This window comes from Corvus brachyrhynchos, unplaced genomic scaffold, assembly GCF_000691975.1.
Source record: "Corvus brachyrhynchos isolate BGI_N302 unplaced genomic scaffold, ASM69197v1 scaffold52, whole genome shotgun sequence".
NCBI lineage: Eukaryota > Metazoa > Chordata > Aves > Passeriformes > Corvidae > Corvus > Corvus brachyrhynchos.
Genome location: NW_008237221.1, coordinates 1,633,845 through 1,648,509, shown reverse-complemented (window position 1 = coordinate 1,648,509; position 14,665 = coordinate 1,633,845). Strand labels below are relative to the sequence as shown.

Sequence of the window (14,665 nt, the reverse complement as noted above, 5' to 3'; positions counted from 1 at the left end):
AGGATAATGAGAAGTAAAATAAGCCCTTAAAACACCTTTTTCCCCAGCCCCTCCCTCCTTCCCACCGACAGCGCAGGGGGACAGGGCACGGGGGTTTGGTCAGTCCATCTCCGAGATTTCCTTCCGCTGCTCCGGGACAGGAGTCTTCCCCTGCGAGGCCGTGGGTCCCTCCCATGGGAGACAGTTCTCCTGAACTTCCCTGGCGTGGGTCCCCTCTCAGGAGCAGCAGCCCCACCGCCCCTGCTGCAGCCTGAGCCCCTCCCACGGGCACACAGCCCTCCCAGAGCTGCTGTGTTGGGGCTCTCTCTTCCCACGGGGTGCAGTGCTCCAAGGGCAGGCTGCTCCAGCCTGGAAGCAGGGCCCTCTCTCTCCACCGGGTCTCCCACTGGAGCACAGCCTCCTCCAGGCATCCACCCGCTCCGGCACGGGCCCCTCCCCCGCGGGCTGAGGGTGGATCTGTGCATCCCCCAGACCCAGGGGCTGCAGGGGCACAGCTGCTGCACCACGGTCCTCACCACGGCCCGCAGAGGAACCTCGGCTCTGCTGCCTGGAGCACCTCCTGCCCCTCCTTCTTCACTGACCTTGGTGTCGCTTTGTAGTTTTCCCGACATGTTCTCACCTTCTCCTCTTCTCTGAATAGAAGCAAAACCCCATGACTTTGTTTTGATTTTCTTCTTAAATATGCCATCACAGAGGTGTTACCAACCTCTCTCATTGGCCTGGTTTTGGCCAGCAGCATGTCCATCTTCAGAGCCATCAGAGATTAGCTCTGCTGGACAAGGTGAAAACTTCCAGGAGGTTCTCACAGGACCCCGCTGCTACCAAAAACCAGGCTGAGAAAAACCAATACACTCCTCATCCTAGGTTTTTTATGTGTCCATGGAGCACTTCAGCTCATTCGTTCTGCTTCCACCTTCTACTAATGAAGTGACTGTCTGTCCTACAAGGTGACAATCATCTGTATTTTGAAAATTTGATTCTTGCTTGCTGAATCTTGATTGTCATTTTGTACACTTCTTGGGATAGTGTTTAGTTTATTTATTTTCTCTCCTGTATGATTATCTGCATGCCATAGGAAAACAGGAATCATCTGTGCTTTAGGAATGACTGTAACTGGAATACAGCAATGGTTTAGTATGTATAAATATATATGTATGTACATAGTTGAGCATCTAGGTATAAGCTTAAATATATGGTCCAGGACACTGCAAAGGCAAAGTGATGTACATAGTGTCACTGGTTTTAATACAAGGCTTTTAAGAGTTAGCAATTTATCAAGGAAGCAGGCAGGATCTTAACTTTTTTTCCTATGACTTATCTGTGACCATAAAGATTTTTAAATTAAAATTTTTGCTGAGCTTTGGAGGAGATTCTCACTTACAAAGTATTGCCCCAAACAAAACTAAAAGTAGACAAAAACAGGTACCTATAAAGGAAAAGTATACATCCTGTTCTGTAACTGTCCAAAGTTCACCAGGAATGCTTGTGACGTGCTAGTCAGAATATATTGCTGGCCAGTGACATATAAATAAATAACAAATCATGTCAATACATTTGAGAGATCTTAATAATGTTAAATAATTGATTACTAAATACATAATTTGATCGTTTTAATTAATAATATGCTGTAGTGTGGAGTTCTGTCATGGTGACCCCAAGGTCAAGACCTGTAGTTTATGGACTATTAATTAGCCATTAAGTAATTCACTCATCTGACCTGCAAATCTATCAGATTGATGGATAGCAGAGACCTTTATGTTTCTAATAGGTATTCTATTTAACTTTCAAAATTTTCAAGCAAAGTTTGATCCCTGAGTAAAATGAAGTGAGACGAGAGCTTAACAATTTTTTAAGGCTATTTTATCACCTTTCACTTGAAAGCAGATATTAACTTGAAGAATGCCATTGCTGTCTTCACTGTTCTCTCAGGACTACTGACTGAAAGGTACAACTACTACCTTAATTTCGTTCCTTTAAAAAGAGGAAATCAAAATGATTTTTACAGATCTTTTGAATGTGTAATATCAAGCATAAATTTTAATTGCACTTCATTTACTAAGTGGTGCATTACCTCATCCTTTGGTTTTAACAATGGATTTTCTATAAATCTTCATATGGTTAAACATGATAAACTGTTCAACATATCATGGAACATGGCAGTGCTTATTAGCACTTGAGAAGTTATCGATTGCTTATCTTGATTAATCTTTTATGGGTCTCTGTAGTATTAATTCCACAGAAAAGGCTTTGGAAGTTCTGTAGCATTAGTCTCCTCATTCATACATTCGCTTTCAATTACATGGATTTCTTTGACTGCTCTTGCTAGATTAATTATAACCTCTTTGTCACCAGATCTTGCTTTCAGTTTATCAAAAATTAGAATTTTAATGAAAAATACATATTTAAAAGATTCTAAGAAAAAGTGGCATTAATGAGATGAGATGTTTCCTGCAATTTGGTGAAAGGAAGGAATTCTTAGGTTTCTGACATATAAGGAGGAGAAGTGAATATCAGTTTTAGAAGCACAGTTTATGATATATGGGTTTTGCCAGATATTCAGCTGCTTCATTTCAGATACAGCCTGGGAAGTATCCTCTCATTTTTAACTTAATGACAAAGCTTTTCTATAACAAGCAGTAACAGCTTTATCATAAAGCAGAGACAGATTGCTGTTTGCTCACCAGTTTTGTCTTCAGAAAGGTAGGTTTCCTATGTCCCAGAGAAGTACCTGCTCTGCTCAGCTTTAGGCTATTAAATGGAAATCTTGGTATGTCTGTATCTTCTTTCTGTTGAAGAGTGAAAATATATTCTGTGAGGCAAACTTTCATGATGTCTTTGGTTTTGGAGAACCCTAAAAAGAGCATAACACACACAAAATTCACTGGTAGGTAAAGGGACTTGGTAAACAGAGATCAATCGAACAAAAACATCCTAAGAAACTGCTTCAACCACAAGATCTGAGAACTTAATATTTTGGTTCTAATTTGATAGGATGTTATCATTTCATGGTCAACTACTGATGAATACTTGGCCGCTGTGACTTTGTCTTCACCATCCCAGTGTATTCTTGGTCTCAATCTCTGCTCTCCTTATACTCTGGTTTTTCATTCACTCAAAATATGCATTAAATGAACACTGGGATTCATGAAGGGGGGAAATACAAGGCTTTGTACCTGCTAAGTGTCCAGCCTGGACTGCTGTGTGGCAGCATTTTGGACTTTGCATTTGCTACCTTTTGCGTGAAGATATGAAAGAAATTTACATTCATCATATGTGTGTATTAAAACCTTAAAGGATTGCACAGTCCTAATCTGATGCTGTGAAATGGCAACAGGAGGGTGTGGAACTTTCCAGTGATTTAAAGTGGTGTTGATCCTGCTCCAATTCAGAAGAATGGAAAAGCTGTCACTGTCTGGAATGGACAGGGGTCAAACCGGTGTCACTGTGGCAGCACTTGTAATGATCTCACTTTCTTATGGACCTAAACCATTGGCAAGAGCAACAGAGCTCTGAAGTAAACAAACAAAACCCCCATAGCAATAAAAGGCTGGCTTTATTCTGAGTTAACATCATATTGAAGGAGTAATGAGTCATCTGCCCTATTAATAATGGGCAGATTTTCAATACTAGCATATTTTATTGTTATCAATCCCTGTTGCATGTGTAGGAGCTGGAGTACAGCCAAAAGGAGAGGAGGAGTAGAAAGGTCCCTTGGTTTCATAGGTTAAAAGAAAAAAACAAGCAAGCAGATGAGCTCAATTCCTGTTTCTATTTAAGCTGAAATCAAAACATCTTTTGACCTTGAAAAGGCCAATATTCCACCCTGCATGAGGACTTTTCCCTTTTCTGTAACATGCTTTTATATGCAGTGCTAGTTCCTGCGAGCTCTGCCATCCTCACAGATGTGCTGTGGGAGAAGCTTAACTAATCCTGGTCAAGGTCTCCACATGGCAGGTGCAGGTGCCATAAGAATGCAAATCATAGACAATATTGATGACTGACTGAGTACACATGGACATCTGTGAAGGAATTTAGACATAAATGGTATTTAGATATGCATTGTATTCCTAGGAACATTTTGTATTATGCATTAGTTCTGAAAGCTGTTGAATGTTAACTACTGATTATTAACAAAGTTGCTCCATAGGCAGACTAGGTCACTCCTCCAGAGACAATGAGCAAAGAACTGGACCTGGTGTCTTCCTGTCCCTAGCAGTTTTGTCAATCACACCATGAAGACAAAGATTTCACCACACAAATCCCTTGGATTTCATGTAGTGTCAGAAAGGGCTTAAAGGCAAATATTTTATTGTATGAGAGTGTGCAGGACACACAGATAGAAAGCAACCTGCTATGCAGTTCTCAGTAAGTTGGCATAAAATAGGATTTATACTTGAGCTGTAAACTAAATGGATACATTAACCACAAGATCCCTATAGGGAAAGGAAGTGGGCCATGACTCTAGTGTAGCCTGAGGGTTGTGGCAGCAGCTGCAGAGCAATTGTTCGTGTCATGCAAAATGTTCATCTTGTCTTGTTTCCACATGGGTCTCTACAGAGGGAGAAAGATTTTATTTTTTAATAATATTGAGGAATTTTCAAAGTAATTTTCAAAGGGTAAGCACATGATGTTTCATATTAGGATATACTGTCAATGAAAAAAAGAGTGGTCTGAAAGAACACTCAAGTTTGTCTAACTTTATTTTGAAATAGTAGATCAGGGAAATGCCTTCTAAAGTCAGGATGGTAATGTTATGTCTCTAAATTAGCCTCAGTATCAAGGTTATATGAAAAAGTTCTATTTTTCAAGTTGGCTTTCTGAATGGAGTAAGCAAATTTGATAAATAGGTAACTAAAGTGAACTGCTGCAAATACATGGCATGTCCATGTGAAAAGCGTGGAATTTGCGCAGGGAAGAGTTTAGTTTGAAATTTGGTGAGTTGGTTTAAAGTTTTACTCTTTATCGCTCTGATATTTTGAGGTAAGGGCCTTCAGCTTCTACTTCAACCTATACAAAAATGTGCATGTGCAGCACCAGTATGTTTCTTGTGCTGGACATCACTTGTGCCTTCTCACAGCCCTTTAACATCTGCATGCTCAGAACATCTGCAGCATATTCCAGCCATCCTCTGTCTTGTGGTGCAGGCTCCATCTAAAATCAGGTAGGGAGGTCATGTGAAATACTTTGCAATATTTGCTGTTTGAGCGACATGCTTTTACTCTCTTGCACTGTGGTTTTTTCTTTAATGAAAGGTGCTTTTACTTGAGAAACAATTTTGTAATTGGGAAGCTTTTTTTCTCAAAAACATGCTACACAACATCAGAAATGGACATGTTAAAATTAATTTTCACTTACAATCTCTTCACTTAAAGGGTAACCCATAATTCTCATAATACTCACTTGAACTTAATGTTTTCCTGTCTTCTAATGGACAGTAATTGAGAGGGATTCATCATCTAAATTATACTCTAGTGCAGAGAATCACTTAGAAAAATGGTGCTATAAACTGGAATCTCTATGGTAAAAATCAATCTGTGGAAGCTGGTTAGTTTTAAGGAAAGATATTACCTGTCTGTTAGACTTACATGTAGCTATATTATGTTTATATTAAATTTGCATATGGAATGTAAGTCCATCGTTTTTCTAATATGAATTAAAATGATGGCCCTCATACTAAATTTATTCTTTTGTTTCCACATGCTTCCATGGAAGTCTGTGTCTTCTTCACTGGCATAACTGGATACAGTTTGTAAGATTTTAAGGATGGCCTTACCATATTAATTACACTTTTTTTTCTGCTTTCTGGATTTCAAGAAGGGACCTTTCTTATTCACATTGAGTCTGTAATGTTTTCCAGGTGACTGCATTTACTAAAAGGAAAATCCTAGGAAGTAAAACCTGAGGTAAGAGCACGACTGCTTCTCCCACCTGCACAAGGGGATCCTCTCCAACTTGAATTCCTCTGTTGTAGCAGAGTTTGGTCTCTTTCTAGGGAATTTAAAGATCACCAAAATGACTGTGAAAAAGCCTGCAGGACACCTGGAGGAAGCCCCTAACTCATGGGTTGTCAGATGTTTGCGACTATGTTTTTGGAAAGGGATCGTTTTGTACCAGCCCAGTCCTTAGTCCTCCTCTTAATTCCTAGCCAGGGCCTGACCCCAAGGATATATGGATATCACCCTACCAACCTGCCTATTCTCCACTTCTACTTCAATGAGAGAGACAGAGGGAGATGTATGCCAAGGGTACCGCTTCCCCAAATCCAGCCTCCAAACTCTTCTTTTCCGGATATTTGGTGCATTCCTTCCAGCTATCATCAATGTCCAAACCCTTTGTTTCCCAAGTGGCTGAGAGCAGCCCTAGGAAATCTGTGGGAAGACCCAGGGACAAATGCAGTACTGAATCCCTGTCCAATAATTTAACTGGAAAATATTTCTCTATTCTCTTCCTAGTCTCTTGCAAACTCCAAGGGCCAGTAGGGCTAGGTGAAAATTTAGCAACATGTACTGAATGCCATATTTGAAAATTATTAAGAAAGTCATCATAAAAGACAGAAATGAGTCTCCTCTGACCAGACCTGACCTTGAAATATCCTTCTCTCCTGACACATCAGTTTTTGCTTTCAATGACTGTGAAGCATCTTTCTCTGAGAAACTGTGGCTATTCTTTTTGCCGGTTTGTAAGGAAGACACAAAGCAATTTCAAAAGCTGTCAGATTTTAATGACTTCTTCAGGTTAAAAAATACCCTTTGTTTTTCCAGTAACCACTAATATTTTAAAGCACTTTCATAAAAATCTTCAGCACTTCAGGGAAATGGCTGGTTTTATATATCTTTATTGGAAAAAAACCCCAACAACATATCTCTCCAAGTCCAGGAGACTTGATATATGAGGGATTTCCTTTTTCCTTTAAAGAAATCAGTACTACAACCTGTATTTTTATTTTTTCCTCCTCCCAGATTTAGACAGAAGCAGCCTGATGGTGTCTGGTGCTATTCTTCTCCTTGCCACTTATGTATGCCTGCTCACAGACTATGATATCACAGCTCATTAATCACAGCAGGTTGGCTGTGAGTGAGATCAGAGTGTGGGCCAATGCCAGTGCTCCTTTCCTCTGATTCATCAGGTGATTTTTTTTTTTCTTTCTTAGTTTGGTCACAGAAGTGTATAAATAGGAACAGTATTCAATATTTTATCCTCAGGCTAAATTTAAATGTTTCACTGAGATCAGGTGGATAAGATGGGCTGAGCATCTAAAGTAAGATTCGTCAAGCAGATAAATGAAGTGATGGTGCTAAAATAATGTGTAGCCAGAGAGGTTTTGTTTAATGGCATGATAAGGGAGTCTATGCCAGCTTTTATAAAGAAATGTGTAAAAAAATAAGGAGTCTTCACTTGCTTTACATTCTCACGCAGGGGCCAACCTATTTTCTTGGGTTTTTGTTAGTGAGCTACAGCAGGCAGTGAACTACAGCACTAACTGATGTCCAGATCTGCTAGGAGGGTTACCTGGCTGCAGAGAGAAAAGTCAGATAGTTACAAAGTCAGGCAAGGATTACCCTGAACGGATTATTTAGGAGCCTCTAGGTTTTCTTTAACACTGTTCACATTACTACTTACTATACTTGGGAGCATAATCCCAAGGATAACTCTTGGTGCTTGAAGAAAATAAGTTGTCACTAAAGGATGGCAAAGAAGTTCTGGAAAAGAAATGTTGATGATTTAACTTGCATCTTTGTGTCCCTTTGCAAGTGGGGAAAAGAAGCCAGGCAGGTGATTGAATTAATGCCCCTTTTCCAAAAGGTTGTTAATCTCAGGTGGAGCATCTTGGCTAAATGAGCATTCAGCCTCTTCCAGGGGTAATTTGTCTGTTCCAGCATGACAGCAGTGCTAGGACATTCCTTCAGTTTTCCAGGCATTCACTTAAATTTTACCTTCCTCTGAGCAAGTTCTGAACTGCAGGAAAGGACACTCAGTGGTTAAGGACTGAAGTGTAGCTGCCTCCATTCAAGGCAGATAAGGAATATAGCAAGAGGAGCAGAGGAGTAAGATCTTGACAGCCTAGAGATGCCAATCTGCAAGCAGCAATGTTTGAGATAACACAGAGAAGAACACCGCAGGTTTTTTCCCTTTTCCAATGACAGCATGACTTACAGTGGGAGTACTGTATCACTGCCAGCAAGAGCTAAGATGATGCACCACAAAGTACAGGAAAAATGCTCATTGTTTTAAATTAAAAATTTCTGCTCTCTGGAAATATATGGCTGGTCCAGGCTACTATCTTCACAGAGCAAAAGATGATTGATTAACAGTGAGTGACTCCTGAAGGAGCTCTTTGTTTTTACTTTGGTGGCAGTAGCATGGCAGCAGCTGAGTTGCAGCGGAGTTGTGTAAGAGGGAACCCAAGTGTTACCCAGTGGCACAGAGGGTTCATGAATTGTGCATTTGTGGATAAACTGTTATAAAATCATCTAGCAACCTAGTTCTCAAAATAAATCCCTTTTATTCCTGTATCTTGATTACTGTGAGCTTTTCTGTTTGCTTTTCTACTTATTATGAGGGTTTTGCTTTCTTCTTGTGCATCCTGTTTCTTTGTTGCAGCCGCTATAAAAACCTTTCTTGCTTATCTTTCCAGCTTTTTTATTCTTCAAAAAGCTCATTCTTTCCTGCTTAAAAAAAAAAAAAAAAAAAAAATGCAGGCTTTTCATTCAACCTTTTCACACCTCTGTCAGTACCAGGCTGCCTATTCTTGCCTATGATTCCTTCAGTTTCTTTTGAAGCCAGCCACATCCATTTCCCTATGTGTCCATAATTTTATTTTCTCTTCTCTGATACAAAGAATTCTGGTCTATATCGCTCTGTTCTTTGTGACTCAATCTCTTTTTTAATATCTATTTCTGATGTTCACCTTTCAGGGAGCTAGCTCACTATCTTAAATAGAAGGTTAGAGATGCATAGCAGTGTTTATGTTAGCATAAAAAATAATTAAGTAGACTGGCCAGTCTTGCCAGTTCAAGCCTTTGATTGTGCATTATATTACTTCCTTTCACTCCATACTTGGTTTGCATACTCTCTCAGATGCTAAGCACTTTAGGCAATCTAATTAAAAATGTTTGTACAGCACCTTACCCCAAATGCCACATAAGGTCAGCCTGGCCAATCAGCAGTACCATTAGCTATCTCATGCCTCCAGAATTTGGAACTGCTCTTCCTTTCCTCCTATGTCAAATCTAGCTGCTCTGTGTTTACAATTATTTAAATAAAAGTTAAATTTGGCCCAAATTTTAGTAAAACATTCTTACTAAGGTATTGCAGGGTAGTCAATACTCTCACTGTTTCCTGCTGTGTCTTTATTTGCATGTTAATGGCAGATTATTGTTGTCTTTTCCAGTGTACTTCCCCAGAGACTCTATGCATGTTTTTATTGATTAGTTCCTCTTCATTTAACATTTAAATGGATATTTTCAAATTGGTGCAAAATTATAATAGTGTGTTTGCTCAAGGCATTTAACTGTGGTATTAGCAGAATCATCCAAGTCTGCTGATTATGCATGCTCCGTACAAAAGAGTTTCAGGACTGCAGTGCAGACCTGCAATTAGGTCTGAGTTACACAAGCAGAGGAATCCCAGGCCAAAAGCATCCATAATCTTATTTATTTTCCGCAACTGTTAATACAGGTGGAGTATGAAACCAGAAACTACATGTTATCGTAAAAAGAACATAAATCTGAATTTGTAGCCTTTAAAAAAGTTCCTATTACTATTTCAGTTTATCTAATTGTTGTATGTCCATCTTATCCATTATCTAAGTTATCTCTTTCTGTTGTTGTAGAAATTAAAGGTTTTATTAGGTGATCCTGCATGAACTTACTGCATGCAGTAGCAAAAATTTTTGCTGTGTGAACATTCATTGTAATGACTGGTTTTCAGCTTTAATACTATGGGCTGCAATCTCACCAAATTACATAGAATTCATCTGGCCTCACAGATATCTAAGTAGAAGAAGCATAGAAGTAATAGAATAAATAATAATACTTTATTAATCTAACTTTAAGGCAGCAATTTAGGAGCATCTGTGGGATATACTGGCCTTTCAAATTTGATTTCTTCATTGTTTCTACAATATTGTTTCCCTGTTGGTTTTGAGGCCCAAGGATAAGATCATCTTTGCTTTATTCCTTCTGAGTTAATCTTATTTCTAGCCATTGCTCTTAAGCAGTCTCAGGTTGACACTGGGTGCCTTCTAGCAGATCCCAGCTGACAGTTATAACCTGTTGAAAACACACATGACACTACAGACATTTTCACAACAGACAAACCCAGCTTTTCTGGGTGAATTAATTTTCATGAATTAGAAACATAGAATCATTTAGGTTGGAAAAGATCATTGACTCCAAACATGTCGGACATTACAATCTCCTGTGGTCCTTTTTTCTACATTTGTCTTCTTTTCCCTCTGTTTCAGTGAAATAAATATAACTATTCTGCTGAACACTTTCTCAGTCTTGCCCAAAAGGTGCTTTTGGGCTGAGTAACGAGTCTGGCTTGGAAAGCATCTTGGTGCTTGGGAGAGGTGTTACCTCTGTCAGTAATGTTCTATAGGTGTGTTTCTTACCTCACAGTAAGTTTTGGCATTACTGCCTAGGCAGGTTGTAGATCTGAAAGTTGAAGGTTATGAACAATCCTAAAGTCATGACAGAGCAGGTTATTTGTTCACCTGATGTGAAGGAGTTAAATGGCAAAGCTCTGAGTGATCTCTGGATGATGCACTGTGAATGAATAGCCTACACAGGTAACTGTCTCTTGGGAGAAAACGGAGGTTTTCACCCCATTCTGTGGAATTGGTGGAACTAACACTAGAATAGTTTTGTACAAAGAAAACCACTTCATATTTCAAATAGAATTGGCATGTATTTGCTAAAACAGGTATATTCCTTGAATGTCTAATCAAATGTTCTTTAAGGCTGACATTCCAATGCATTGTGATCATTTCAAGGGTGGCATCTGTATTTATTAGGACACTTAAATGAATGAATCTCAGTCTTTCTTTGGTGGCTATAAGGAAAAGTATCCAGAGTCTATCCTGAGCTGGGCTGCTCAGGAACCTGCAGCAGGAGGAGGGCGAGGGGTCCCAGAACCTTGTGTCAGGGAAGGAGGCAAACACAGAGCTGTTGCATGTCTCTGTGGTTCAAGAGGACTCTGAATATCGTTCCTTTATGCTTTATAAAAGAGTTGCTGAAGACAGTTTAACACAGTTGGACCAGGTATGTAACATAGCTAAAGCCTGGAGAACTGGGGCACTGAAATCAGGCTCTAGCTGGTTACTGTCCCACAAAATCATGTGTTGCTTACAGGATACAGGATCTGAAATTACGTAAGGATCAATTAAAGGTTGAGTTTTGACTTTAACTGTGCATTTCCTGGCTGTTGTCAGCTTAAAGCAAGCCCTAATGTTATTTTAATGTAGTTTGGTGTGTGGAATGCATCAAAGTAGGTTATATATTGATTGCTCAAACCTCAAAGCTCTGGAGGTAAATCTCTACTGAGAAGTGTCAGAACTTCAGTTAATATGTGAATTGATAGGCATAAGATGTCACTATTGTGCTTACTGCAGAGATAACATTTGTGTTGAAATTTTAATGCCTATAATATTTAGCCTTTCTAGATCATGGTAAGCTAATCAAAGAAATTTCTCTGGTATATAAATCACTGCACACTACTGAAAATTGTAGACAAGATAAATCAAGATTTTTGATCAGTCTTCAATCATTCTTCCCAGCAGTACAGAAAATAAAGTTCATGTTGTACTTACAGTTTGGTAGCAAGGAGATGTTTAACATCGAGGCTGGAGATTAACGGTGACAAGTTATATTGTGCAGAATGTGAAACAGTGTTTAGGCTGAAATATTAATTTCTAGATTGATGTAGAACTCCATAATTGAGGCAATAAATCAGTGCTAAAATCAACTGGATTATGCATCATCTCAGTTAATGCTCTAGGTCAACACATTCAAAAACTAGTCCACAGTTTTAAAATCTGGGAATTACTGTAGGAAGGTAAATCTATTTTTACAGAATGGATTATGTTATCAAATGTTGGTAGCATTCACCACAATAGCAGAAATTTTTTTCAACTCTTCATTTTCACACACTGTTTCTCTTTTTTTTTTAAGACTTACGAACTGTTTTATTAAAAGGTTTGTATCCAGTCAATAAAGGAGGTGATTTATTTCTAATGAACATCTTATTGTATTCTTCAGTCTCTTTTGCTGTTTGTGAGTTATCTGCACATAGTTTTTGACCTTCAACATTTTTTTATTTTATGGCAAGATTTATTTGAATACATTCCAGCCTATGAACTGCACTTACCTTGAAATCAGAGTTTATCTTTGCTGCTGTTTATTCTGCATGATTGGCCACCAAAGGCATGTGGTTTGTGCTTTTTTTTCCAGTTTCTGTGCTGAAAACCACAGAAAGCTTTTAGGCTGCAGCTACTTCTGCCTGAGAACTTAGGTCCACAGTGGGTAATGAAGTACAGAATAATCTTTGTTAATTAACTTGAATAATAATATATAAATAATCTAATATTAAAGCTGAAGTCTCCTCTGGTATCAATAAAGCAAGTGTGTTCAGAGCAAGTATTTTCAGTGGTACTCAGAAAGGAAAAGTGGAAAAGTGTATTTTTTTTAATAAAAGTTTTTACGAAGGAATTTATCACACATTTACCAGCAGAGGACTGTGTTGGTAAGCTCTCCCACATTTAGGGTCTTGTTGATGGGAAGTATGTAGGGGTCAGAACTACATTTTCCAAAATGCAATTAATTAAAAAAACCCAAAAAAAGCAACCAAACAAAATAAACCCCAAAAAACCTTCTCCTGTCATGGGCTGTGAAGATGCATGCTGGGCTTGTAGTGTTGGCTGTCAAAGCAGCTCTGCATAATCTAAGGGTTCCTCTACAGACTGATTTATCAATCGTGATTGCTTTGGGTTACCCTGTGAAAGACTTTTGGCCAACCAATCTCTATATTAAGTCAATGGGACAAAAAAATTGTGAATTCAGAGACAGTGAGTGATTAATTTCCCTTCATGTTACAGGTGGCTTTCCAAAACTGATGAAATGAAATGGTTGTCTGTCCTAGGTGGACAACTGAGAAAATGCATCATGGTTTTGGCATGATACATTTTGGGCAGATTAGAAAATACTCTGCTAATTAGGGGAATTCCAGATGTGTACAGGAAGCATATTTCAGTAACCCACGATTATGCTGGGTTTCATTTAAAGCTATTTGCTTGACTGCCAAAGTGTTTTATGGTATGGTGCCAACTGTAATATATTCAGAACACGAGCTAAAAAAACCCCTTCCAAACTTTGATGCTGGATGAGTTCTTATGATGGGAACACAAAGAACCATGAAAACCTCAACATGAATAATTAAGGTAAATAGACAGACTTTTGTATTGTGATTAAAACATAAGGAACTTTTGGGCATTAAGAGCTATCTAGAAATTCAAAACTTCTTAAAACAAAAGCATGTGCTGTATTATCTCTATTATCTATTACACTACATTTTATTATGAGCTGACTTGCCTTTTCTTTGTGGAAGGAGTACACTGCCATTCCATCATTACTTCCAGCCTCAGAGAACTACTGTCATCTTTTGAAAATACATCAAAATAAAAGTCACTGGCGTGCTAATGTTTTCAATAGAATCCTTAATAATTTATAGAGTGGAGAAAATGATACAAGTTATATTTTTTATATACAATGATACAAGTTGTATTATATGCACCTGGGAGTCTATAGCAGAGTTTTGCAAGAATCATAACCTGTAACTTCATAGTCGAAGTGATATGTGAAACATCAAGAGTATCCAAAGCTCTTACAAGGGAGCGAGATTTTGACGAAAGGTTGTAGGGGAAAAAAAAAAAAATAAACAACATTGAACCTGTGACTCCCAGCAACAGAACTGCAAGTGATGAGTAAAGACTGGCCAGAGCCCCAGTTCAGGCATCACTATGTAAAGTCCTGGTTTTAAACCACTTTAAAACAATCTGGGGCAAAATCCCAGGCCTGGCTGTGATTGCTATCACTGCCTGAGAGAAACTTCCTGTTTGGGTGCACGTGGGTGATGGCAGCTTTTCTGAGTCACTTGCCAGGAGCTGCTCCCACCCCACTCCAAAGGGTTCTGGGGAAATATTGTCAGCCCACAAACTCCTAGACTGAGGTGCAAAGAGGCAACAGAACTGTGGAAAATCAGTGAATTCCCTTGTACTTTGGTTTTGGAGGGTGGGACAGAGATGCCTGCCAGGTCTGCATGTGTCAGGGCTTCATCTCCTGACCTTTCCCAGGGCTGGATGAAATATCCTCGGCCCTGGGATGGGAGCAATTCCCTGCACGAGTCAGCCAGCGCGGCATTCCAGGCGTGTGCCAGAAATAAGAGTACAACAGCATCTGCAGCCCCTCTTTCCCCCGAGCCCAGCATAATTAGTGTGGTCGGGGAAGGAGGGTGTGGTATCAGCCAGCTGCCGAATTAATTAATTGGAAGCTGGAAATGCATGGATTGACTCAAGGGCTGCTTTGAGGTGGGCACTGGGGGATGGATTTGACACTGACCAGAGCCAAGGAGCCATAGGCTGGGGCGGTAGCCGCCGGGCAGGCCTTTT

At 39.3% G+C, this 14,665-nt stretch overlaps 1 long non-coding RNA gene across 1 annotated transcript in view; it reads left to right on the top strand.

Annotated features, from left to right (window-relative positions):
• LOC108445360 overlaps positions 1-14,665 on the top strand; it is a 24,284-nt gene that overhangs the window by 5,807 nt on the left and 3,812 nt on the right. The window contains exon 2 of the long non-coding RNA XR_001860181.1: positions 5,858-5,903. This is a non-coding gene — a long non-coding RNA (uncharacterized LOC108445360). The remainder of the gene's footprint in view (positions 1-5,857; positions 5,904-14,665) is intronic.